At 42.5% G+C, this 24283-nt stretch overlaps 1 protein-coding gene across 3 annotated transcripts in view; it reads left to right on the plus strand.

The window, feature by feature from the left end:
- Positions 1-24283, plus strand: part of Kif13b (kinesin family member 13B) — a 158466-nt gene that overhangs the window by 15430 nt on the left and 118753 nt on the right. The window lies entirely within an intron of this gene.

Below are 24283 nucleotides of genomic sequence, written 5' to 3' on the forward strand. Positions count from 1 at the left end.
ACTGGACAAACCTGGGGTGTTTCCTCTAGACACATGGCTGCTTACCAGGAGGCTGTCCTCAGGCCGAAGATGAATAGTGAGGGAAGGTGAGGAGTGTTGCAGAGCCTGGAGGACAGTGGAAACTCAGAGAAGTGCGGGCACTAAGGTCTGAGGTGATTGAGGCAGGCTTTAAGCAAGTGGGTGGCAGAAGAGGGCAAAAAGGGAGCCAGAGCATCGTGACTTTTTACTTAGGCAGTTCTCAGTTGCTACCTTTCCTGTGGCCCTCTAATGCAGGGGGGCTGGAGACCACTAACTTACTGTGCATTAGAATCAGGACATCCTGATTCTGTCAGGCTGAGAACGCACATTTCAGCCTCAGTTGTGGATCTGAGCAAATGTATGAACAAAAGGGAAAGAGGGAGAAAGTGATTGGGAAAAGAATGATGAGATTAATTATATTTTTCTCAAAAAAAAAAAGAAAAAGAAAAGTGGAGTGACATTAATTAGATCAACAAAGCGAGACTCAGATTATAGAAACCCGGGGAAGTAGACAAGAGATTTACATTATAGCCCAGGCTGGCCTTGAGCTTACAGTTTTCTGCTACCAGTTTCCAAGTGCTGGGATTATAGGTGTATGCTACCACATCTATCTCTGGCGTGTAGTTTTTGTTATGCATTTTTTGAGAATTTTGAGCAGGAGGTAAGTTGGGTAAAGTAGGAAAGAAGGGTTTTATTGGATCATCTGTATGGGATGATTTTCGTGCTGACTCTGGACTTGGAGAAGTCAGGACAGGGAAACTTTCTGCTCTGGTGTATCATGCAAAGTAAAAACTCTATAAAAACTGTGATGGTATGGCTATGGCACTTCATGGTGGGCTTTGGATTTGAGTTCTAATGAGTGCTGAACTTGGAGTCAGAGACTCTGAATTGAATCCTTCCATAGCTGTTAAAGTAGCTAGTTTGTTTTGTTTTGTTTTTCCTCCTTGTTTTGTAGTTATTAGTGTTTGGTTAAGTGTTTTATAAAGTGTTGCGCAAATGTTTATTGTTACTGACAGTGGTGCTATTTCTTAAGTATCTCCAGTGATAAGGATCATGGGTTATGTTGTTAATGGCACGTTAAAGGTATAGTTGTGTAAAACATACTGGGAGTCTGGGGTGTAGCTCAGTTGGTAGGGTGCTTGCCTTGCACACACAGGGCCCTGTGTTGAATGCTCAGTACCACATAAAGGGGGCATGGGACACCTGTGATCCCAGCACTCAGGACATGGAGTCAAAAGGATCAAAAATTTAAGGTTGTCTTTGGGCTCATTGCGAGTTGGAGGCTAGCTTGGGCTACCAAAAGATGCTGCTGGAATTTCAAGCTGGCTGGTAAAACACACCATGCTCTGTGAGGCATTCCTTTTGGGTGTTTGTACTTCTGGGACTTGCAGCAGAGATCCCTTATTTGGGTAATTCTGCATAAATCTGAATGCAGTGCCTATGCTTACAGTTCTGGCTTTGCCTCTCAAAAGCATGGAGCCCATCCTTGGCCTATTTCATCAAGTGCTTCTCTTATCTGTTGTTACCTTATGAGTTACTTTAGAAGTGCAGAAGCTTCAACAGTTGTCAGTTTTGGTTTTGTGGCTTCTGTGGTTCAGGAAACCAGTGAGGCATAGTGGGTTGGCTTGCTCTGCTCCATGCTATGTGGGATCTAGCTGGAAGGCTTGAATACAGGGTTTAGAACCATCTAGAAGGGGCTTGGTCATCAGGCCTGGTAGTTCATATCCTCTGTTGAATGGAGGTGTCTCTGAGGATGTGTGCAGGACAGCAGTTCATAATCTGGTGACTGATTTCAAGATGAGTGTCCCAAAGGAGACCAAGGCAGGAGGAAGCACGTCTGCCATGTGGGTTGCAAGGTCAGTTCTGTCACATTTTCCTGCTCAAGGCTAGTGTAAGTCTCTATAGCCTGTTATGTTTTCATGTATTTATTTATTGTGTGTGTGTATGTCTGGGTGTGAATCCACATGGAGGTCAGAAGTCAACAACCAGCAGGAGTTGGTTCTCTTTCCACATGGTTTCCAGGAGTTGGATTCAGGTCACCAGGCTTGGTGGCAGGTACTCTTACCCAGTGAGCATCTCTGGTTTAGAGAAGGAGAAGTGATCATCTCTGAAGCCTTAGGTTCTATGGATAGTATTTGTACGGGGACAGGTAGATACGGCCATTATCTTTTGGTGCAGTCTGTCAGATTTTAGGATGAAGGTGACTGAAAATGGCGTGAGCATACAGAACAGTGTGCCCTGTCCTGTGAGAGCTTTCAGTCTTGGAGGTTTGTGGAAGAAACAGCACTCTCTGCTTATATAGATTATTTCAGATGGTTCTTTTCTCTCATATAGTAAGAATAGAAATTGGACATTACTTCCTATGATAGAATATACTCTGATTAACCTTTTAAAATGATGACTTGAAAAAAAATATATATATATAGCCAGGCACGGTGGTGCACACCTGCAATCCCACCACTCTGGGAGGCAGTGGTAGGTGGATCTTTGTGAGTTCAAGGCAAGCATGGTCTACAGAGCTAGTTTTAGGATAGCCAAGGCTACACAGAGAAATCCTGTCTAGAAAAACAAAACAAACAAACAAACAAACAAACAAACAAGAAACTTGACGTTTGACAGGGTTTCCCTGTATCACTGTGTAGCCCAGGCTGTCCTTGAACTAATTAATGATCTTCCTGCCTCTACTTTCAGAGTGGTGAGATCATAAGCATATGCCAGCACACCCACCTTTGAAACATGTTTTCAAGTAATATGTTTTCTTTGACATATCTACGTGTACAGAAAAGCGCATAGCTTGGTGAAGTTTTATAAGTTGGATATCCTTCTACAGCTGGTACCATGTAAAGGAAAAGTGCCAGTATATTGCTCAGCCAATGAAAATGCTTGCCACTAAGCCTGGTGACCTGAAACCCATGGTGGAAGGAGACAGCTGACTCCTGAAAGATGTCTCCTGACCTTCATCCATGCAAAACATTAAATAAAGTAAACATGAGAAAAAGAAACAGAACTTTGCTAGTGTGTAAAAGACTACTTGATGAGACTTTGCCTACCCTCCTTTTGCACAGGATCTCACTATTCCTGACCTGGAACTCGATAGCTAGACCAGGATGGCCTTGAGTTTGTAGTGAACCTCCTGCCTCTGCCTTCTGCTTACTGGGCATGTTCCACCACAGCTGGCTCTCTGTCCTTCATAATCTCAAGCTGAAAAGAGAAAAAAAGGAATTTAGAGTGTAGCAGTCAGTTGCATATACTAACTTCATAAATTTGAAAAGAAATAGGGAGGAAATCCTAAGAGGTTAAAATTTAAAATTTAATTTCAAATACTAAAATTTTTCTGTAAGAAAACCTTTATTTTTATTTTTTGTATGCATGTCTGTGTGTGCCACATGTGTGTAGGTGCTTCTTGAGACCAGAAGAGACATCAGACCCTTAACTGGAGTTACAAGTGGCAGTGAGCCACCCCCTGTGGGTATTGGGAATTGAATTCTGGTCCTCTGGAAGAGCAGCAATGCTGTTAACCACTGAGACATCTCTCTAGTCCTACCTTAAACTTTTATTAATGAGATTAATTAACTTGCAGAGTACAGAGTAATGAATGACAACTTCACAGGATCTATACTTCTAACTAGAAAACTAGGGATTTCCAGTTAACATGGAAGTATTCTCAGCACTTGGAAGGCTGAGGCAGGCAAGAGGATTGCCAGCCTGGGCCTCATAGTAAGTTCAGAGCCTAGCCTGGGTTTCATAGTAAGTGCCAGGTACATAGTGAACCCTCTAGAAATGTCAGCTGTTACTCTTAGTATTGCTGTTATTATTTTTTATGCTGCATTTAAGTTGAAGTCCATGCTGTATTCAGTGAGCTATAAAGAGCTTAATAAAGGTGATACATACTTAAAAATCAAAATATATTTAGTACTTAAGTATCTATGGCTGTCAAGAAGTTACCTAGGTTCTAGAAAAATTTCAGCCTTTCAGGATCAGCAATTTAGAAATAAAGATTACGGGGGCTGGAGAGATGTCTCAATGGGGCTTCCCACTCATGTAGAGGACCTAGGTTTTATTTCCAGCACTACATGATAGATTACAACTGCACATAATTTAGTTCAGGGGTACTGACCTTGTCTTTGGCTCCTCAGACTCCTGCATACACGTGGTGGCACGTGAACTCACAAAGGTATGCTCACATACAGAGAAGAATAATAAACAAATCTTTTAACAAACTGTATGTGTGTTAGTCAAGAGAACTTTGTGCAGTTGGTTGTCTCTTTCCACCCTTACAGGCGGTCAGACGATCAAATGCAGGCCATCAGGCTTCTCAACAAGTGCTGTTACCAAACACTGAGGCATTTCATTGGCCTACGATCTGAAAACTGTTGTGTTTCCCATGTTGATTGGGCCCTTAATGACAAAGTTGGCTTCTCTTAACAAGACAGCTGCTTCCTGTCATTTGGTAAAGTGACAGCCATGCAGTTGTGAAGACCTGAATTCAGTCCTGAGAATCCATATAGAAGAGCTAGGGCCAGTGTCACATGTCAATCCCAGCACTGGGAAGGCAGCAGTGGGCAGATCCCTGGGGTTTGTCAAGCTCCAGGTCAGGCATAAGGGGGCCAGTATCTCAGAAACACCACCTGAGTTTGTCCTTTGGCCTCTACATGTGTATGCTTGCACATGCATTTACATCTGCACACAAGTGTGCACATAACACAGGACCTTTGATTTCGTTTGCAGTGGATGGGATATTAATTCCTATTAGTGTCTGCTGACTGGGGAAAGCAGGTCAATCAGTGCTCATGAACAGAGGAACATTTCATCACATACAGAAATGATTTTCTCTTATTTACCAACATTGAGGGGAACATTGTTGAAATATGTCTACTAGATTCCCCTTTCTAATGGGATTATACAGAATACTCACTGGAGACTGTTTATAGATTTATTTTCTCATGCAACCTCACTGTGCTTATATTCCGATCAAATATCTTTTTGAGATTATCTTCTTATCTGGAACCAGTTGAATTTTCTAGACTCATCCTTGGGGCTTTCCAAATCAGCAACATAATTATGAATCATTTGGGGACTAATAAATGATTAATTCCTTACCTTGAGTAGATTTTTTTTTTTAAGCTAGTAACATTCTGAGTATGTGATTTAACTTAGCATTTTAGATACCAGGTGTGTTGGTGCTTACCTGTTACCATACAATGTGGCATTGGTGTGGGTTCAGGATTATTCTGGTCTACATAGCAAGTTCTAGGCCAGCTAGGACTGCAAGAAGATATCCTGTCTTAAAACTCTCCCTCCATATTTTGGAGAACTGCACTATAAGTAATTATGACATAATGTAGCATGCTCCATTCCTAAACAAGTGAAACAATCTTTAGTCACATTTAATTTCTAGTGTCTGTGACCCTGGTGAGTGAGTTTCTTGGGCACCATTTGCTTCTTGAGCACAGGAGGGTGGCTTTTCATGGAAAGTGGCAGGCTTTGCTTCATGTGTGAGCACAGCTCATGCTCATCATCACACAGAAGCTGTCACTGCATCTGGTGTCATGCTTTGTTCTGCAATCAAGTGCTTTGTCCTTTCTGTTCTGCCGGCTTAACACTAAAAAGGAGTCCTCAGGGGTCGGGGTGAACTCAGTGAACACTGTACATTATTGAGGATGTTCTAACCTCTAAAAATTTTGCTTTCTTCATTGGCTGAGATGTGTGATGGCAAAGAAAGACAGCAATTATTAGGGTTACTGTTTGTAAGATGCCAGCATTGGGCTGGTTTGGAACTCACCCAGCCCAGGCTTCTCATACTCCTAATCCTTCTGCCTTAGTTCTGCCACTATTGGCTTTTAAGGCAACACAGTTTAAATGGACAATGTCTTAGCATTATCATGGAAATAATTTTGACTTCCAGATCCTCTGGGAGCTGCCCAGGAATTCTCAAACCACAGGGGACATTTCTGTTTTTGGGATTTAGCAATTTTTTTGTTTGTTTTGTTTTTTCGTGACAGGGTTTCCTATGTAGTCCTGGCTGTCTTGGACTTGCTTTGTGGGCCAGGCTGACCTCATAGAGATATGCCTACCTCTGCCTCACAGGTGCTGGGATTGAAAGTGTGTGCCACCACTGCCTGGCCTGGGATTTAGCAATTTTACAAACTCTTTAAGAACCTAGAGGTTGCCTTTCTTTCTTTTTTTTAACTTTTTTATTTTTTGTTTTTTTGAGACAGGGTTTCTCTGTGTATCCTTGGCTGTCCTGGTCATTTTATAGACCAGGCTGGCTTTGAACTCACAGCGATCCACCTTCCTTTGCTTGCCTGAATGCTGGGATTAAAGGCGTGTACCACCACACTTGGCTTAGTGGTTGCCTTTGATTTGCTTGTTTAATTTCTAGTTTAATGTTTGGATTTTATTTGGATAGGGGATTGTGTTGCACATATTTTTGTATGAACACCATGTATTACTCAGGTTCTTTTAGCCTCTGAGCCATCTCTCCAGCCCCAGTCAGGTTCTCTAAAATCAGAGCTGATGCGTTTTGAAAGGAGATTGATCAGTTGGCTCACATGGCATACAGCAGATGGTCCAACAGTGGCTATTTTTGAACTGCTGAGGCCAGGAACTTGAGGAGTGCTCAGCCTTTCTCCTCACACCTCTCTTTATTTAGCTGCCACTGGAAAGTGACATCCACATTTAGGCTGGATTTTCCCATGTCAAGCAACCTGTTCAAGAAAATCCCTCACAGGACTTGTGAGATGGCTCACTGGAAAAAGGCTCCTCCTTCCAAGCCTGTTGACTTTAGTTTCCAGTACTCACGTGAACGAACATATTCCTGCAAGGTGTCTTCTTACCTCTACACACATGCCGTGGTATCTGAGTCCCATTTCTCCAAGAAATACACTTTAGGAAAGGAAAAAGAAAATCCCTGACAGGTTTGCCTAATGGCTTATCTCTTATTTGGTTTTAGTTCCAGTCAAGTTGGCAACCAAGGTTGGCAACCATCACATACACATACAGGTTTATGCACAATATGTACTAATATATAATGCATATATTTAATTGTCCCAGACATAGTTGTCTAAAATGTAATTTTTTTACCCCCTCTGTTTTTCAGTGGTTCATACTTTGGAGCAGCAAGTCTCTGAATTCTGTTGAATTCAGTAATGCCACTTGACAACCTTTTTTTCTTTTCTCTGCTTTGCTATTTCTTAGAGTGGCATTCTAAGGTATCTATAAGTAGTGTGAAGAAAGCATCCTGAGAGCTGTGGGCAGTAGTTCCATCTTGAGCAGTTTGGTGATGTGTATTTCTATGTGAATGGACCCATGAAGCCCTGCTGTGGAGAACTCTGTTGCATTGTTTAGTTCATCATTTCCCAATTTATTGGAACGTGACACACCTCTTCAGATATAGGTAGTAATAGCTCATGCCATAGTATTCCTTTGAACAGAGTTGAAGGACATCTATACTTGACCCCTTTCTCAGTTCTCCAAAGTGACTGAGCTCTTCACTGTTTTAGCATGAGTGCCTAACCCTGAGTATATATCTCAGCTTAATTTGCAGACCTGATTTATTTCACTGAAAAAAAAAAAAAAGATGCTGTCTTCTCCTTTCTCAGTGTCCTCCAGTCTTTTCTTCTTGTCTAGATTTTGTCATATAGTAAACTAAAGCATTGGTTTTCACTGTGTGTCCCTGTTATTAAGCATGACTCCTTGAGCTCATCTTCCCTTCTAGCCCCACCCCCAGCCCCCTTCTCTGCTTGACCCACAGCTGAGTGTACTGCAGTCCAGCTCTTCTACTGACCACCTACTGAGCTCAGACTCTACGGGTTAAAGGCCAAAGTCCTTCACAAGATTGCATAACACTCTAGCCTATCTGGGTCCCCAGCCATACCCAATTTCCAGGTGGATATAGATTTGTGGCTGCTGTGTTTCTTTCTGGTTTGCTGACTCTGCTCACAGAATGCAGGAAGCAATCCATTCAAGCAGGTTCTTTTGGTGCTGAGGCCAGCTCAGAGGCAGAATGTGTGCAAGAGATTATGGGTTCAGTCCCCAGAGCCAGAACATAAGGCACAATGACAGCATTGGGTCCTTTATGTGCTGCCATAAAGGATACAAATCAGAAGGATCAGCGGAAAAGGGAAACTTCTATGCATGTCACCTGTTGTCAGTGTATGCGTCATCCCAGCATGTCCCTGCAGTCATCAGCCAGGGAAGTCCAGTGAGCTTCTGAGCCCAGAGTTTGGAAAAATTTTAAATTTAATTTATTATCATTGTGTGTGTATCATGCACGCATGCACATGTGTGTATACCTGTGCCATGGTGTGCATGGAGGTCAGAGAATAACTTTTGAGAATCGGTTTTCTTCTTCTACCTTTATGTTGGTTCAAGGGATTAAACTCAGGTTGTCATTTTACACAAGACCTACTAAGCCTTCTTGCTGGCTCAATCCAGATTTTTTTAAAATCAAGGTTTTCAGTACAAAGGCATAGTTATTTTTCAAATGATTGAACTGTCCCTAATTCTTGGCCTTCCACCAAAAGTGGAAAGGTTGTATGTGACTAGGCACCATGTGACTAGGTAACTAGGCGCCATTCCCTAGTTAGAGCTAATTTTCAAGGCAGCCGTAAATGAGTTGCCTACTGCATGGTCTGTGATCGGCTTCTTTTCCTTAGGTGTCCTTTGAAGTTTATCCCTGTTATAGATTTGCCTAGTACTTCATTTTTAAAATGGACTCCATCTTGTATACCTGTTCAGCTGTTGATGGACATTGGGTTGTTTTTGGTTCTGTGGTTTCGTGAATAATGCTGCCTGTGTATACGGTTTATGTGGACATTTATGTGCTTTCATTTCTCATGGGTGGATATCTAGGCATGGAATTGCTGGGTCATATGGAAACTCTGCTTAACCTTTCAGGAACTGTCAGAGCCCTGGCACTATTTTACGTTCTTTTTAGGAGTTCAGGAGGGCTGGTTTCTTTGGGTCACCATGAGGATAATGGTGGTACCTCCGGTTAATTGGAGAATTGGGGAGTGCATGTCTTGCCTGAAGCTACAGTGAAGAAGCAAAATAAAACATTGTGCTGTACAAACAAAACAAGTCTGGTCAGTTTTAGCCCTTGGCTACCAGTCTGAATCCCATGTTATGGTAAACTGGAGTCCATTTACTTTTTGGAAAGGTTTTAAAAGTTGAGCAAAATTTGAAGACTGTAGCATGAGAATGAATATAGAATGAAAGATTTATGTACCTGTCAGCTCAGTTCAGTAAGTCCTTCTCAGTATGCTTTAAACCTGCCTATTTATTCCTCATTTAAACCTTTTCCCTCTGTACCTTGGTTTCCTGAATTTGTTTTTTTTACTCTTCTCTTTTATTTATTTACTGTTTCACTGTGTGTATTTGTAGATCACATCCACAATATTAGATGTGTATGAATGCTTTTTTACCTGAAAAACCAGAAGCTTAACTTGGAAAAAGATCAGCCACCTTGTGAAAGCTAATGTCTCATGTTTAAAGGAAAAAAGGATTAAAAGGAGCTAAACATAATATTACCATCTACTTTGGGGAGGAAAACGACAACTTGGTATTATTTTATCAAATCCTGTTTGTCTTTTTTTTTTTTTCTCTTAAAAAATCAAAAGAGCCCAGAAACTTTCCCCTCCTTTGCCTTGTTGGCAGTGAATTGTTTTAGTGAACTTCTGACTCTTTGAAGAGATTGCATCTCTCAGAGGGGCCACTTTAAACATCAATCCTTAAACCTGAAAAGGAAAGATCTCCCATATGTGTGCTGCACTCTCCAGCCACCCAACCAGTTACTCTGGTTTCTTGTTTAGCCCTCTGCTTTCTTTTCTTGTGTGCTTTGTGTGAGTATTTGTTTGTTAGCCCCGTGCTTGGTATGTTAAAGTGGAGTTTCCTTTTTGATTCTTCCTTGTGACTCTGCCACATTAAGTGTCAGAGCTTGATAGTAGAACTTTCTGAAGTTGGAAGCATTTGGAGCTCTTGAGCTCGGTGTGGTGGTACACACGTGCAGTGTAGCAACACGTGGGAAGTGGCAGCAGAAGGAGGAGTTGAAGGGACAGCCTCAGTTCCATATTGACTCTGCGATCACCCTGGAAATCCACAAGACCAGTCTCAAAAAATGCCAGTAGAATAGCAGCCCCCACCTCTGCAATAGTTTAAGACCTTGATTCACGAAGATACTGATTTCTCTAGGGTCCTATGATAGGAACTGTTCTTGTACATTGTGGCAGACTCAAAAGGGTGTCACGGGGGATGTCTCTACTTTTATAGTAGACATAGGTGCTTCCCCTGTTTCTGTGCTTGAACCTAATGATCAGAGCACAGTGTGGAGAATAGGACTGCTGGTCTAATGAGGAGTGTGTCTGCGATGTGGATCTCAGCACCCTTTAGTCAAGGCATTAGAAGCCTCTTTGTCCCTTCTGATGTGTTAAGAGGCATCAGTTTAGTTGAGCTCATTAGGTAATTAATGAATGTCTAATACAAGCAAAGCACACCCAACTCCCTTTCACTTTGATCCTGGTGGGTGTGCAGATTAGAGCTTGTAAAACACATTGAGAAGTGAGGTGACTGTGTTTAATTTCTCTTGCACAACATATTGGGGGGGCTTTGTGCTGGTAATTTCTTTGAAACATAGGAACTCATTTTCCGACTAAATACATTATTAGTGGAAAGCATCATTAGGTCATATTAGATAATGACTTTTAAAAATGTCTCTGTTGCTAGATGGATGCTCATTTAAATGAAGATTTTAATTGAAGGAAGTAGTGCAAAATGTAATTATGGCATGCACAATAGACATGCCTGTTCTCTCTGCTGTGAAATGACCCACAAGAGGCTAACAGTTCTGCCTGCATAGAAAATGCTCCTCTGGAGACTTTTGCACGTCTGGCTTAATTTCATTGAGAGCTTTTTCTCTGGGAGCCTGTCTACCCTAATTATGTGGGAGGGCTGGGGCATGATTCTGTGCTCAGAGGTGGTAGGTGGCTCTGTGCATCCTCCCGTTTACAGAAGTACCGTGATGGCCGAGCATGTAAATCATGTACATTTGTGCGTGGCTGTGAAATGAGTCACAGAAAATTGTAAAGAAAATATTTGTGGTTAAATGCAGGTCATTGTGTAGTTAGTAGAAACAGATGATCAAATTGAAGTAAGTGTAGATTTTGCCAAGTTTAACCAAACCAGCACAGCTTATCAGGCTGCTAAATGGATCTGTTTGATAGCTTATTAGTAAGGCTTTCTGAATAAAGATTATAAAAGATGGCTGCCACAGAATCAATAATTGATGTATATACATTGATATTTGAAACAGGGTCTTATGTAGGATTGAGTATGTAGCTGAGGATAGCCTCAACTTCTGATCCTCCTGCCTCTACTCCTGAGAGCTAGGATCATAGGTGTGTACCACAGGCTAGGCTTAGAATTTATATTTTGTCATTTTCATTGGATATATGAGTATTGTCTTGCTCATGCTTTTATGATTTTCATTGGAAATAAAAAGGAATAAACTTTAGAAAACTCTGCATGGGTACTCATATTTGATAATCCATGTTATGTCAGCATATAGCAAGTATTGATTAAGTAAGTTACAGCTGATGGGAATCCCCCTGAATTCTGAATTCAGTATAAAATGGTATATGATCTACTACATAAAATATCTAATTATAAATAAAGCTTGGGTGGCTTTTAAGGTCTTGCATTAGAGACCTTTGTTAACTTTGCTTTTTTTTTTTTTCCCTTCCTTCTTCATCTGTCTCAATTATTTTTCTTGCTGCCATGACACAAAAGGAGAAAGGGCTTATTTTGGCTCATCATTTGTGGGCACAGTCTATCTTGGCAGGGAAGGTGTGGGCAGCATGGCTCCTGCTCTAACAGGAGCACGAGGCAACTCTTCCATTGTACCCTCATGAGGCAAGGAGAGGAATGCTGGTGCTCAGCTGGCTTCCTCTTTTTTCTTTTGATTCAGTCTAGGACCCTAGCTGCAGGAGCGCTGTCTACATTTAGAGCGGGTCTTCCTTCCCCAGTTAAATCTTTCCAGAGGTACCCTCACAGACCACCCGGAGCTGTCTCCCACAGGATTGCAAGTCCACCCACTGGAGGAGCTGTCACAGCGTAGCTCCCCCGAGAGCATCTTTGTTCTTCCATAGGCTCCAGAGTAGCTGGACTATTGGACTCTCTCTGGTGCAGTTATATTTCAAGACAGTGGCAATCATGAAGAAGTGTGATGTGGAAATGCAGCTGATTCACAGCACATTTGGAAGGTTTTCTGATCAGTTCAATGTTTGTGCATCCAGTGTACCTCTATCAGGCTAGACTCAGGATGATCTGTTAATCTTTAGTTGAGTTTAGTCATGGTATCGGTTGTTGGATAGCATGTCTAGGAAGAACAAACCCCAAATAACAAAACAGGAATGTGGAGAGGAGTTACACAGTTCTTCCATGAAATTTTCAGACTCTTAGAGTTCAAGTAGCATGGTTTTATTCTGAGCATTGTGTGGTCTCCTAGGAGAAGTTTCTTTTGCAAAATCTTAGAGTCCTGACCTTCCACACACAGAGGCCTTTTAAAAACACAGACATCTTGTGGTGACTTTCACCTTTGCTTCATTTATCAAGCCTCATTTACATAAGCATATAATAAAAGCATTTTTCTTGTGGTGCTGGGAATTGAACCCAGAGCCAAAACTGCCACTGAACTCTACCCCCAAGCAGCTAAAAACTTACAGGGTGAGACATAATTAGTAAGAGTAAAAATGCTTGTAGCTTCATATTTGGATAGATATATAAATTCAGTAATGCTTTTGCCTTACCTCTAAGAAAACTAAAATGGAATTAAAATAAGAATCAGAAAAGCTGTAGAAGTTACATTTACACTTAAGTTTAAGAATTTTGTTATAGAAAACTTGAAAGATATTATATAAACCATTATCTGTGGCTAACAATGTCCTTCCATTTCTTCCTCCCTTTCTTTATTCCTATATTGTTTTGAAGGAAATTCCATTTACTCAGAAACACTTGAATGCCATTAAACATAATCATAATCTTGTAATTTTGCCTTAAAAGTAGTTAAGTAATACATGGTGAGTTTTCCTAATCTGAAAGTCTGGAATGGGAACTATTCCAGCAATCTCCAAGCTCCCTGATCACGGACACAAAGCCCCAGATAGCCGGCTCTACACCTGACCATGACAGGTCCAAAATGCAGACAAAATGCAGGTGCACTAACAATCTGGTGTGTTTGCTTTGTGGTTTGTGAATAAGGTGTGTATGAACCACAGGTGAACTGCGTGTTTGGACCTGAGTCTGTTCCCACAATGCCTGTTGGTTACCGTTGTCCTGACTCAGCTTATTCTCAAGGCCCCTGTCTGATGTTGCCTCTAAAATAGTGGTTTGAAGGTTGGTCTAGAGTCTGAACGCTGGGTTTACTTCCAATTCCTCATGACGGGTAGAGCCAGTGTGTCCTCTTACCCACTCAGGCATGTTCTTGGGGTGACAGTCTCGTTACTGGAACCCTTTAGATGCCCGTAGCACACAGCTTTGTTCTGCTGTCATTTGACCGTCTGCTTTCAGTGGATGACACTGGTTATGTTTTAAATCTGCTTCCCAGGGACCTAATGTTAGGATTGTAGTTACTGGATAATGAACCTGTTTCCTGAACATGAAACACTGCTTGTGTGATATAGACCGGATCTCACATGTGGGGTACCATGAGCCTGACCCACCCAGAAGAGTGCTTTGTTTGGCCTACAGCTTCAGTATTTAAAAATTAGGAGGCTTCATGTACAAAAGCAAATTTGTCTTATGATTAAATAGCCTGTGGCCAGGCTTTGACCTCCTCAGGCCCAGTTAATTCCTTTATTTGTTACTCTCAAGGTTCCTGTATGCTTCTCCCTTTCCAACTAGCAGTGTAGATTCATTTTACAAATACTTACTTTTATTTTATGTGTATGAATGTTTTGTCTGTGTGTATGTCTATGCACCATATGTGTATAGTGCCCTTAGAAGCCAGAAGAGGCATCAGATCCCTTGGAACTGAAGTTACAGACATTTGTGAACCACCATATGGGCTCTGGGACCTGAACCCTGGTCCTCTAGATGAGCAGCAAGTGCTTGTAACTACTGAACCTTCTCTTCAGTCTAAAATCAAATCTATTCTGTTTCCTTACCCACCTTTTTTTTAAAATTTTTTGTTTGATTGATTGAGATAGGTATGTAGTCCTGGATGGCCTGGAACTCACTATGTAGACCAGACTGGCCTTGAATTGACAGGGATCTGCCTGCTTCTGCCTCTGCCTCTCCCTCTTGAATGCTGGGATTAAAGATGTATCTCACTATGACCAACCCAGTGGTACAGATTCTTTCTGGCTTCTGTGACAAAGATTATTTTTTCTGACTTTCAACCTGGGCTTTGGAACTCATTAACCCCACCCCATTCTTAAATCATCTTTCTGTCTGTCTGTCTACCTACCTACCTATCTACCTACCCTCCTACCTATTTATTTATTCATTTGTTTAAATGCACAGAATTACAGAATCTCAGTACTCAGGCAGGAAGGTGGGGATTTCAAGGCAAGCATGGGCAACACAAAGAGTTTGAGGCCTGTGTGGGGATACATTGTGAGACCCCCCCAAAAAAAAAGTACCATAATTTTCTTTATAACCAATGCCATTTAAAAGGGCATCTCGAGGTTGCTGCAAAATCTTGTTCAACCTGTGGTATTTCATTTATTTATTTAGCTTATTTACTTAGTGTATGCTTGTGTGTCCATTTGGAGGCCAGATGTCTTTCCTTATATGCTGTTGACCTTGTCTCTCGCTGGCTAGAGCTCACTGAGTAGGCTATGCTGGCTAGCCATTGAGCACCAGGGATCCATCTTTCTGCTCCTCAGTGTAGAGATTCCAAACATATGCCATCTTGGCCAGCTTTTTTAATGTGGGTTCTCATCAAACTGAGTTTTTGATGTTTGTAAGGCAGACGGTTTACCAACTGAGTTATATCTCTAGCCTCAACCAGTGACTTTCTGAAAGTCATGGCACTATTCACCAAAAAGCGTGTTTAGTGACTAGTTCTGGGCATTTACTGCAGGCCTCTTGGGGTGGTGGCAAGGATTCCCTGCTTTTGAGCCTGCCAACTGTTCCCTTGTTCACAGAGAGGTGTGTGGAGTCAGAGGAACTGAGGGAATTTTGGTGTGAGGGGAGATTTTTTTTTTTTAAAAGACTTATTTATTTTGTTTATTATGTATACAGTGTTCTGCCTGCATGCATGCCTGCACACCAGAAGAGGTACACCAGATCTCAGAGATGGTTGTGAGCCACTGTGTGGTGCTGGCAGCTGAACCCAGGGCCTCTGCAGGAGTGGAGCAGCCATTGTTCTCAGTTGCTGAACCAGGTTTTTCTGTTTTTTTCCAAGACAGAGTTTCTCTGTATAGGTGTGGCTGTCCTGGCTGTCCTCTGTAGACAAGGCTGACCTCAAACTCAGAGATCCTCTTGCCTCTGCCTAAGTGCTAGGATTAAAGGCATGCACTACTACCACCGGCTGTGATTTTTCTTTTTCTGTTTTTTTTTTTTTTGTTTTTTGTTTTTTTGTTTTTTTTGAGACAGAGTTTCTTTGTGTAGCCTTGGCTGTCCTGGACTTGCTTTGTAGATCAGGCTGGCCTTGAACTCACGTAGATCCACCTGCCTCTGTCTCCCTGAGTTCTGGGATTACAGGCGTGCCCAGTTTGCTGAAGAAAAAAAAAATTTTTTTTTAAGAGTAGATTTTGTTTTACTTTTGTGGTACCAGGGCTACTGTAGGTAGGCACCCTATCACTAAGGTATCCACAGCCTTCTGTGTAGTCTAGGAAACCCTTCTGGCTGGAAATCCCAACCCTGAGCCTGTGTGCCAGCCTTCATCCACTTTTGTGGAGCAGGATAATGGGCCAGAGACATACTTCAGTGATGTAGAACTCTGGGCCTTGCCCTTTCCAGAAGCCTCACATGCATCTTCAGACTCTTATATTCTCCTTGTCACTTGTATCAGACACCTTGATGCTGCTTCAGATCCTCCATCTCACCTCTCCTCAGAGCCTTTGCTCACTCTTCAGGCCTGGCTGTTGCCAGCTCAGCCTGAACTCTAACCCGACTCACTGAGACACAGTCACACACTTTCCCATGCCTCTCTTTTCTCCTGCTATGCTCAGCTGTACTTGCTGAGGACTCAATGTGAGGCAGCCTTTGTGTGCCAGGTCTCCTGCTCATGCCTCATGGGCTGTTGGGTTAGCTTCCTGTTTACCCTTGGCCTCCTAGGACTAAGTACTGATCACTGCAAAGAAAAAAAACTTCATAGCAAGAGGTCCGGCCTGTTCTTCCTAGAGTGGCTTACTAACCCCACAAGCACTGGAAAGACTGCTGGAGTTTAGTCATCCTCGTAGCTGTGGGATGGGAAGAGAAAGTATAGATTAGGGTTTAGACTCTGGGCTCTGTAAAGCTGGAAGCTCACATTACCCTCCTTCCCTCCCGGAGATTCAGTTACCTTTTCTGTGAGGCGGTGGCTCTCCACATCACATGGACACTGAAGGGTTGCTGTGGGCGTGGCCAGTTCTTTATGTAAGCACCTGGCTCATGATAATGCTTAGTAAGTGATGGCTGCTGTTATGTCCTGGCAGACTTACTCTGATAATTTGTCGGACTATGTTGTCTTTTAAGAGACATTATTTTTGAACATGGTGCATGCTGGGCACTGAATAAGTATTTATTGATTGAGTTGAACATTTAGTAGCGACATCAGATTTTTTTTCATTGACAGTATCACAAATGAGTCAATGGGAGCTAAGTGTGTGTATTAATCTCCAGATGTCAGGATTGTGGGATTTCTCTGAAGATCATCAACTGGCATAATGCTGCTCATAGTTGGTTACAGTTGTACAAAGAACTGTCATTCTCAGAGGAGAAAAACTCTGGTCCTGATTGGCAGGCTTAGGAGCTGTCAGGAGTGTAGACAGTCCTTAGAAGTGCAAGTGATGAATAAAGAATGTGGTTTTTGGATCTTCCATTGATGACAAACAGCATTTATATATAGCTGTTATTATAGTTTTGGGTTTTTGAGACAAGAGTGTCTCTCAGAATCCTGCTGCCTCAGCACCCTGGATGCTGCAACTATAGTTGTGTGTCACCTCTCCTGGCTTCTGCTGTTGACTGACACTTAAGCTTCATGATCTTGGCGTGGTGCCTGATAAAGGCAAGGTAAATATGACTTACTTTAAATTGAGAGAGATAGACAGACAGACACGCAGAGAGAGAGAGAGAGAATGAGATTCTAGAGCAGAAATATATCAACAGCAAAGAATATTGTTTCCACTAATGTCCTTAGAAATTGTATTTCTGGAGTGTTGATCTGAAGGAAACAGTGGTGAAACAATGGGTGTTTAGTTCCAGGCTTCAAGAAGCTTGCTAGCATATTATGAAGTTACAGAGTGCTAAGCTCTGTGATCATTTATAATGAGGTATTATAGTAGCTTTCTATGATTAGACTTAGGTGAAAGGGCATAGCCTGTCTCCCTCCCATCCTCACCACCAGGAGGTAGGTTACAGTATAAGCTTGCTGAATTCTGCACCATGCTTATTAGCAGATAGCCACAACATTAGTCATGCAGTGCTGTTGCTAGAGGCCCAGTGAGGTCACAGCTCTCAGACAAACACCTGGCTGGAAAGTTTCCCTGGAGACACATGTAGCAGCTATTCTTCTGACCAGATCAGAATTCAGGCCTCGGTAGGGCTCCATCCAAGAGCACAGCCCCTGAGGGAGCAGGGTAAGAGGCTGGCTTTTCCTTGTTCAGTTGCCCTCCATGGACAGAGGTGCCTGCATTCAGCTTTGGTTGATTTTCTTTTAAGGCTGGGCATTTTCTCAGTGAAAAATTATTTCTAGTATTTGCTTTGCTGGTGAAGAACCCGTTAGTGCTGATCAGAGAAAGAGATAGTTGGACATGTGCAAAAACTGCTTCCAGAGCAGACATCTTAACTCTGTTTCCTTGCCATGAAAGGTTTTGACTGTTACATAAGGCCTGTGGACTCTTCCTTAAAATGCATAGTATTATAAAGGAGACAAGATTTGTGTTGATATATAATGATCAGAAATATTTTTAGAAATGTGTAATAGTAATGATATACATTTACTACTGTGCTAACCAGCTAGATCTAGTGTTGGGAATAATATCTTAGACTTTGAAATTTTGTTGGGTATATAGGGTACTTCAAGATATTTTCAACAGGGCTGAGAAATGTTCGTTTGTTTAGAGCACATACTGCTCTTGCAAGGGACCTGAGTTCAATTTCTAGTACATATGTCAGGCAGATTTTACAACCCTTGTAACTCTAGCTCTGGGGGATCAGGTGCCCTCTTCTGGCTTTTGCAGGCACTGTACTTAGGGTGCCTTTGCACATATGCCCCCGCCTTCCCTAACCTATTTGTGACAATTAGAATGTGAAAGGAAAGCAGCTGGGTTTGTTGGTGATAGAGCCACAGGCTCTGCTTATACTACATTTCATTGCTACATCAGTAATTGAAAGGAATACCTAGTTTCTGTGATAAGGTCTTGAACTGGCAGTGCAGTTCTCATCTGGGTTCACAGAGCCTCCCATTCGGTCTCTGTGGGTAAGAGCTCCTGTTCTAGTGCAAGCCTCCTTGGTTGGGATTTTGGATCACATGCTAACCATTATCTCTGTGTTGATCAAATGGATGGCTGTGTTCCCATTACTTTATATGCGATGAGGGTGCTGTGCTTGGGGTTCAGAGGTCAAGCTCTTTAGGACATAGAGGTCAGTATGACCTTGGGGGAGGAGGAGAAAAGCCTGAGAATGATCCCCATGTGAGTATTGCAAAGTCAGAGCCTGGTCGTCTATGAGCACTTCCCACGTGTTAGCTTTTCTAATCTTCATTATTTACCTTTTGCAGATGAGAAACAGGCACAGAGAGATTAAATAACTTGCCCAAAGTCAAAACTGGGCCTGTCTGTCTCCGAGAGTACAGACTACTTACTCACTGAGCACAAGAGTACCCTGATGACTGTGGAGGACAAACTTGGTGGTGTGTGACTGTAGGTAGGACGTCAGGTCATAGTCTGGTGATATGATACTGGCCGGAGACGGAAAGGTTTCCTGAATGCCAAGCTGTAAGAATAGGTGAAGGATTTTCCAGCCCAGAAATCTATACATCCGTGTTTCTGAGTAGAAAATTTTCTAACAATTTCAGTTCTCTCTGTGCCTGTTTTCATCTGTTTCTGTTATGACTCCCTCCCTGACCAAAGAATGTATTTTGGGGACAGGATTTTATTGTCCTCTCCAGCTAGTGTTTATGCTTACACCACCACAGTTACCTGATTAGATGGGGACTCTTGTGGTGCAGTTCCTAAATGTGCAGCCTGCCGCTCAGTGCGGTCATAAGGTGCTCATACCCCATGAAGCAGAGGAGCCTTTGAGATCTGCTTTATTTTCTGGCATTGTGTATAGAAGGCAAAGGTAAGGTGGGGTAGACTCTGTGAGGTCAGCCGTGACCCCAGTGGTACACCCCCTCTCTACCCCATGTAAACGCAGCACTCCTGACTTCCCCGTCTAGGAAAAGAGACTCTTGGCCACATAGTGAGCTGATATCGACTGGCAGGTCAGATTCGTATGGCCGTGCTAGTGAACATTTTGGGGAGTGTTTCCCAACTTCCTTATACGACAGTAACGTGTGTAGTACTGCCGAGTGCTCCAGCTGTGTGGAATGTGGCAGCTGCGATTCTAAGCTGAGTAGGCATAAGCGTAACCTGAACTTCAGGAGCCTCTGGTAGGTAGGTGGGTCTGAAGCTTTTCACACCATGATGGAATCATTGTGCTAACAGGCAGTCTTCTGAAAACATGCTTAACTCTCCTTTTATGATAGGCTTGGTTAGCTGGTTTCTGGTCCCAAATGCTGCTTGGCTAGGATCAGATTCAGCGCCTGTCCTTGTGACATGGGTATTCATGGATTCCACAGGCATGTCCTAGGAGCCCATGCTGACCTCACCTCACATCCTAACCCACATGGCACATGTGAGATGCCTTTATCTCAGACCATGATAAGATTTATGAACAGATTGTTCGGTTGGCTTTGTTTTTCATCTGCTGTAACGCAATGCTGATTTTCAGCTTGGTAAAGAACAAATACTGTTCATCCTCATATATTATTAAAAAAAAAAAAAGAAAATCCCAACTGTTCTATTTTTCCAATAAAGACTCAGGAGCCAGGTGCTGGGGTGAAAACTTGCTAGTTCAGAAAGGCAGAAAAAGCACCCAGCTGACCTTCTTTCTCTGCTCACATCCTGATGGAAAAAGCCCAAAAGGCTCACTAGCTCAGCTGACAGCCCAGAAAGAAAAGGCCAAAAAATCCAAGGCCAAAGGCTTGCTAGCTCAAAGCCCCCAAAGCCCAAAAAGCAAGAGAGCTAGAGAGCTAAAGCCCAACTGCTAGAGAGCTAAAAGCCCCTTCTACACCCTGTCTTAAATACCCCTCAACTCAAAGTCCCTCCTACCCTTTAATCCCTTTCACCTGGTTTCTTGCTCTGCCTCTTGAATCTAGTGTTAACTTTATGAAATACTGTGTACAGAAAGCTCGTAGATTAAAGGTGTATGCCAGGGATGGCTGAATCGTACCGTAATCACCTGCTTACAGTAAATAGAAAATTCTTGATTAAAGGTGTGTGATAGCAAACCACAGCAAACAAAAACCAGGGTTTTACAGTTCATCGTTTTGGAGTTCACATGGCATCAAATATTCTGCAATGCTATGGACATTCAAAGATGTTCTTTTCTGCATTACCATGCTTTACTTCTATATTTGAAATTTTCATTTTACATTCCATTTCCATTCTGTTCAGTGGTGACTTTCTTTTAGAGATGCATTTATTTTTATTTTATGTTGTGTGTGTGTTTTGCCTTCATTTATGTAAAATTTACTCTGTGTATACCTGATACCTAAGGAGGATGGAAAAGGGTGTCAGATTCCCAGGGACTGGAGTTGTAGGTTGTAAAGCTGCCATGTAGGTTCTGGGCACCAAACCCAAATCCTCTGCAAGGGCAGCCAGTGCTCTCAACCACTGAGCCAACCGATCAGCCCCTCAACAGTAGTTTCCATAAGTAGCTTCTGCCTAAGTTTCTTTATTTTGATACAGTCTCATGTAGACCAGGATACCTTGTAGCAGAGGCTAGCCTTAAGATCCTCCTGCAGTCATCTGCCAAATGCTGGGATTATAGGCCAGTACCACCATGCCTAGCTCCTAGTCTCTGATTTCAATAAACATTCATCAAATACCTCCAATTTGGCAGGCATTGGGCTGGTGGTTGCCAAGGATATCAGATGAAGGAGCTGGCGTGGCAGTGGCTGGCAGCAGGATCACCTGTAGTTTGTTGCTGAATGCAGTGCCCATTTCAAAGGAATGGATTTGAGAGCTCTGCAAACTGTGTATTTTCTTTCTTTTTTAAAGATCGCTTTTATGTATCTGTTTGTATGCATGTGCATGTGCATGCGTGTGTGCAGGTAGTCATGGAGGCCAGCAAAAGGCATTGGATTCCCTAATAACTAGAGTTACGTGAGTGACTGTGAGCCACCATGTGGGTGCTGGGAAACAAACCGGAGTCCTCTATATGAGCAACAAAGACGTTTAACTATTGAACTATCATTCCAGCCCCTAATTACATAATTTTAAGAGATTTATTTATCTGTGTGTGTGTGTGTGTGTTGTGCGTGCGTGTGTGCGTTCACAGGTGACCATTGAGTTCAGAAAGGTGGCATTGGATCCCTTGCAGATGTTGTTTTAGCTGTTTGTAAGAGGCCACACGTTGGTCCTGGGATCCATATGTATATTTTTTCTTTTTGCTAGGTCAGTCAGTGCTCTTAACTGCTGAGCCATCTCTTAGGTCTCTTTGTTACTGGAGCCTGGAAAGGTTAAGATAGTTGCCCTAGGTGACATGGCAAGAAGTAGGCAGGATCCAGACCCAGGCTGTTAAATCCCAAAGCCCAGTCCTGGCCTCTGTGTCACATTTACTTGGTTACTGATGAAGCTATGGGAGAAGCAGCTTTGATTGTGCTGACAAGGGTTTACCGATTCCTTATCCCTGCTGATGGGAGATAGTGAGGAGCACGCTTGGAACCACTGTGTCCTCCCTGTAGGTGGGGCTGCTTTGAGTGCTCACACGGACACAGAGGCACCAGTTCTCCTTGAGTTTGCCAGTGTCATTTATATTTGTACACTCTGGGTCTTCAAGGCTGACATTTAGGAGTGAACATAGGTTCATAAACAGGGCAAGAGAAGGAGGAAGGACTTGCCTCCCCCAACAAGATTGAGCCAAGAGCTGTGGAAACTTCAGCTCTGTGCTTCATGCATGCTGGTCCCCACAGCTTTCCTCGGAGCCTGCTTTATTTTGCTGCACACTTTATTTAAAGACAAGAGAGAAAAACAATAAGGGGAAAAAAATTTCAAAATCCAACCAGGTCATTTTAAATGAGCATTTTCTTCTCCAGTTTCCTAAACTAAGTTGTCTTTGATTTGTCTTCCCACATCTTGTGACCATGGCTAGGGCACCGGATGGTAAAAGGAAGTGGGGTGTTGGGAGAGGACTGACGTCAAATGTTAAAGTGGAAAGAACATAGTTTCAAGTGAGAATCTGGGTCTGGATCCCAACATCGTTGATAAACAAGTTATTGACTCTGATTTTTCCTCAGGTATTGACTGATTCTTTAATACTGTGAGAACAATCAAGGCCTCCTTTATAGGTTATGAGAACTAAAGAATGGCAGGCACTTGACTGTAGCAGTGATAAAAAGAGGTCTTATGTATGTGTACTCTGGAGATCAAACCCAGGCCCTGTGCATGCTAGGCAGATATTATAGCAATGACCTTTGTCCCCAGCCTAGCTTCTATTCTTCCTTGTTCTCCTCCTCTCCTCCTCCTTCTTTTTTTTTCTTTTTTTCCAAGACAGGGTATCCTGTATTTTTCTGGTTGTCCTAGAATCCTTTCTGTAGACCAGGCTGGCCTTGAACTTATGGATATGCCTGCCTCTACAGTTCTGGGACTGAAGGTTTGTGACACCACTACCTGGCAGAATCTATTACTCTTAATAAAAAAAACAGACCTAAACTAACTTTACACAATCGTTAAACAGTACCTCAGGTACATCTTCCTTTGTTGCAACTGTGAAAGGAGAATGGCCAACCTGATGTAACCCTACCTATCCTGGTTCTGACCACCATCTTGCCTACCAGGTGACCCTGGCACTCATTACAAATCCTGTTTGATAAACAGTGATTGAGGGAGTCAGGTGAGCATTCACTGCCAGATGCTGATATCTAAATTGATATTTGATACTTTAATAGCTTTTCTTTTTTGAGAAATTGAGGTATATTCTGTACCTGCAGCCATCTTAATGTGGATTAGCCACAACATGCAGGGGTACTTCTGTCTAGATGCTGCCAGAGATGTGCTCTGTGATAAAGTATGCTGCCCAGGCTTGGGTTTGTCTGCCTCTTTCTTTGGTCTCTTGGCATTGTCTGCTTTTGGCAACAAGTTCTTATATACCAGTGTATTCTGAAATAGGATTACTGGTTAGGGAGTTTTCTGTTTGCATATAATGCCAGCATATGAAGGGGAATGCTCAGAAGTAATTTACAAGCTTCTCTATTTAGCTGTTTATATGCTGGGTCCAATTTAGTTTAAAAAGAAAAACAACTTTTTTTAAACTTTATTTTTATTTGATGCAAATGGGTATTTTGCCTGCATGTGTGTCTGTGTATCATGTGCTCACTGAGGCCAGAAAAGGGCATTGCATCCCTTGGGATTGGATTTATAGTCAGTTGTGAGTGATCATGTAGGTGCTGGGAATCAAAACCAGGTCTTCTAGAAGAGCACTCAATGCTTTTAACCATTGAGCCATCTCTCCAGCCCTACAATTTAGTTTTAAAATTCAGGGGATCGGAGAGATGTCTGGGCAGTTAAGAATGCATACCGTTTTTGCAGAGGACACAAATTTGGCTCCTGACACCCACAGTGGGCAGCTCACAGACACCTGCAACTTCAGTTTCAAGGGGGTTCGAATGACTTCTTCTGGCCTTTGCAGGTGTCCACACTCCTGTGCACATATGTAGATATACACACATTTATACACATAATTAAAAAAATTAAAAATCAGAGTTTAATAGGTGACCATGGTAGCACATATAATCCCAGCATCCTGGAGATTGAGACAGGAGGACTGGATTACATTGCCAGATTCTTTCTCAGAAGAA

The sequence above is a fragment of the Meriones unguiculatus genome, chromosome 9, assembly GCF_030254825.1.
Source record: "Meriones unguiculatus strain TT.TT164.6M chromosome 9, Bangor_MerUng_6.1, whole genome shotgun sequence".
NCBI classification, from domain to species: Eukaryota; Metazoa; Chordata; class Mammalia; order Rodentia; family Muridae; genus Meriones; species Meriones unguiculatus.